The following is a 4278-nucleotide window of genomic DNA, read 5'->3' as shown; positions in this document are numbered from 1 at the left end:
CACACACTGTACCAGCCGTCACCCTTGTTGTGCTGGTCCTGCAGGGGGCGCCATTCTCCATCTCCCGGCGCTGCAGGTCTGTTTTGATCAGCTCTTCTGTTTTCATGTGCGTTGCAGTCTGGTGCTGAACTAACTCCAGAGCACTCACTGGAGCTGTGCTCAAAGACTGCTATCCAATGACAAAAAGAAACCTTTCAACCACAGCAGACACTGTGTGCTGATTTTAGCTGTGTCTGTTTTTTTCATTATATGAAAAATATTTATTTATATCACTGTTGTTTTAAATGCTCCTGGTGTGTGCTATACACTTAATACATTGTGTCAGACTCACTGTACATTTATAACCATTAATGCTGCTGCAGGATTGACTGCTATTAAGAGCATCCTATAATAGTTCCTTTAAACCAGCTTTAAAATCCATTCTCTTATTAACATCATCACTGCCTGTTCACTTACCTGTTATTAACATCATCACTGCCTGTTCACTTACCTCTTATTAACATTATCACTGGCCCCCCTTTAAAAGGAGTGCTGACCATCTTTAAAATCCACTACCTCTTATTAGCTTTTTCAATATTGTGGCTGATCTTCCCTTTAAAGGCTAATTTCTTAATTATCACATTCTCTAGTAAGATACTCCCTAATTGAACTGTCTCTCTGTGTGCAGGTACAATGGGAGAGCGTGTTTGTAATATAATTTTGTCTGTGTGTACTTTACTGTATTCATACTGGATTGTGTGATAAGCAGAGCCTTCAGAGAAGCAGGAGCTCTTCAGTAGAAGTAGCGCTGTGTTTCAGTCGTCTCCCCCCTAACTCAAACTTGAACTCCACAAGCTTCCGAAGCTCCAGTCTGGAGGGGGTGGTCTGCAGTTTTGGGGTCTTGCTGATCCACACAGAGCAAACAGCACGCAGTGCCGAGTCTCACTGATCCACACGCAGCTCAAACAGCACGCAGTGCCGAGTCTCACTGATCCACACGCAGCTCAAACAGCACGCAGTGCCGAGTCTCACTGATCCACACGCAGCTCAAACAGCACGCAGTGCTGAGTCTCACTGATCCACACGCAGCTCAAACGGCACGCAGTGCCGAGTCTCACTGATCCACACGCAGCTCAAACAGCACGCAGTGCCGAGTCCCACTGATCCACACGCAGCTCAAACAGCACGCAGTGCCGAGTCTCACTGATCCACACGCAGCTCAAACAGCACGCAGTGCCGAGTCTCACTGCTCCACACGCAGCTCAAACAGCACGCAGTGCCGAGTCTCACTGGTCCACACGCAGCTCAAACAGCACGCAGTGCCGAGTCTCACTGATCCACGCGCAGCTCAAACAGCACGCAGTGCCGGGTCTCACTGATCCACACGCAGCTCAAACGGCACGCAGTGCCGAGTCTCACTGATCCACGCGCAGCTCAAACAGCACGCAGTGCCGGGTCTCACTGATCCACACGCAGCTCAAACAGCACGCAGTGCCGAGTCTCACTGGTCCACACGCAGCTCAAACAGCACGCAGTGCCGGGTCTCACTGATCCACACGCAGCTCAAACGGCACGCAGTGCCGAGTCTCACTGATCCACACGCAGCTCAAACAGCACGCAGTGCCGAGTCTCACTGATCCACACGCAGCTCAAACAGCACGCAGTGCCGAGTCTCACTGATCCACACGCCGCTCAAACAGCACGCAGTGCCGAGTCTCACTGATCCACGCGCAGCTCAAACAGCACGCAGTGCCGGGTCTCACTGATCCACACGCAGCTCAAACGGCACGCAGTGCCGAGTCTCACTGATCCACGCGCAGCTCAAACAGCACGCAGTGCCGGGTCTCACTGATCCACACGCAGCTCAAACGGCACGCAGTGCCGAGTCTCACTGATCCCCACGCAGCTCAAACAGCACGCAGTGCCGAGTCTCACTGATCCACACGCAGCTCAAACAGCACGCAGTGCCGAGTCTCACTGATCCACACGCAGCTCAAACAGCACGCAGTGCCGGGTCTCACTGATCCACACGCAGCTCAAACAGCACGCAGGGCCGAGTCTCACTGATCCACACGCAGCTCAAACAGCACGCAGTGCCGAGTCTCACTGATCCACACGCAGCTCAAACAGCACGCAGTGCCGAGTCTCACTGATCCACACGCAGCTCAAACAGCACGCAGTGCCGAGTCTCACTGATCCACACGCAGCTCAAACAGCACGCAGTGCAGAGTCTCACTGATCCACAAGCAGCTCAAACAGCACGCAGTGCCGAGTCTCACTGATCCACACGCAGCTCAAACAGCACGCAGTGCAGAGTCTCACTGATCTACAAGCAGCTCAAACAGCACGCAGTGCAGAGTCTCACTGCACGCAGTGCAGAGTCTCACTGATCCACACGCAGCTCAAACAGCACGCAGTGCCGAGTCTCGCTGATCCACACGCAGCTCAAACAGCATGCAGTGCCGAGTCTCACTGATCCACAGTCTGACTCTCAGAATCATGTTGACAGTCTCAGCTGTATCAGTCCTCCTGTAAAATATTTACGGTATAACAAAGGATCCTCTGCTGGTCATCTTAATGTGGTCCAGGCTACTGAGGAAGTTACAATTCAACCTGATTGCACATCTGTTTGTGTGAGGAATCAGTAAGAAAAGTACATCAATGCAGGAGAAGATCAGGATCAGCTCAATAATCCAGGAGGACCCCAGCATCACAACCAGAGCTCAATAATCCAGGAGAGGACCCCAGCATCACAACCAGAGCTCAATAATCCAGGAGAGGACCCCAGCATCACAACCAGAGCTCAATAATCCAGGAGAGGACCCCAGCATCACAACCAGAGCTCAATAATCCAGGAGAGGACCCCAGCTTCACAACCAGAGCTCAATAATCCAGGAGAGGACCCCAGCATCACAACCAGAGCTCAATAATCCAGGAGAGGACCTCAGCATCACAACCAGAGCTCAATAATCCAGGAGAGGACCCCAGCATCACAACCAGAGTTTTCATTCCAAATTAATCAATTAACATGTGAGATCCCTCACCCAGAGTGTCCCAAACTCCAGTCCTCAGAGGGTATGCCGGGTCTTCTGACTTTTTCAAGGTTTTTTTAGGTGATGATTTAAAAATTTCGTTAGTTTTAGACCTGCATGACCTATGAAACATTTTGAGACCTGGAGGCATTAACATATTGATCTAATTATTTGTTTTTAGATATTCATAGTTTCAATGTGATTTTAGTTGATGATTTAAAAAAATGCCATTGTTGTTCAATGTACTGTGACCTATGAAACAGTTTTGACCTCCAACCTGGAGAGTGTTACATACTTGTCCATTCAATGCATAGACCTGTTCTTCCACATTTTTAGCTCAGGTGGATACGAAAACATAAAAAGACACTGGCGTCCCTAAAGACCAGGACTGGCTGAGTTTCGTGACCGTAACACTGCAGAGATCTTTGAAACATAAGCACCCCTTCTCTTCCTGAAATCGTGAAGGTTTTGTAAAAGAAAGTCCAGACCATTTACAAAGTTTGGGAGAGATTTACCCACGGTTGCACTTCTTGTGTTATAAGAACCGTAGTCAAAGCCCTTCAACATTGTGGTGTTGCCTCCTGAACAGCTTTGTATTTCTGTGGGGAAAGAAGGTTGGTCTCCCACAGGGGTGGTCCAAAAGTTGTCCTTTCACCGACCTGTAATCGTCCTTTGTTCCAACCCTCCTCGTCAAATGACATTTAACACTGAACCGTATAAAGGGTCCCACTCCAGACCTCAAGTATTAAAGTGATACGTCCTGTCTGATGCCTGAAACCGTGCCTGGAATGGAGCTTTGTCACGACCCTAAGGAAGCCTACGGTCCTCCCACACCAACGCAGTACTATAGAATCTAAAGCCTGATCTAACAGCATTCTATAGAGGCACGGCAGTGGCTGCACATCTAGCAGGTGCCTCAGTAGCAAGGACAGCTATGCTGTGTTAGTGGTCCGAGCACCTGCCCCGTCTCTGATCCTGGAGTTGTGCTGCACTAAGGCAGGACAGAATCTTCATTAGCAGACCCAGCCTGGCTACACAGTGTTGGGATTCAGTTATCGGCTGCAGCAGAATGAGTGTGGTTTCAGTACACTGATTTTAGATTTAGATTCTGACTGAGTGACTCTTGTCTGATTGAGTACTGATTTCAGAGACCTGGAGCTGCTTTCCTTCAGATCAGGGACAGTTTGATAATAACAGACCCCATTGTGTTTAAAGAGTCACATTTCAAAATGAACTTGGAACCGATTCAGATAAAGTAAGACTGGGG

The sequence above is a fragment of the Polyodon spathula genome, chromosome 35 (genome assembly GCF_017654505.1).
Source record: "Polyodon spathula isolate WHYD16114869_AA chromosome 35, ASM1765450v1, whole genome shotgun sequence".
Lineage (NCBI taxonomy): Eukaryota > Metazoa > Chordata > Actinopteri > Acipenseriformes > Polyodontidae > Polyodon > Polyodon spathula.
The sequence above is the reverse complement of the archived record's forward strand: the minus strand, read 5'-3'. Positions refer to the sequence as shown.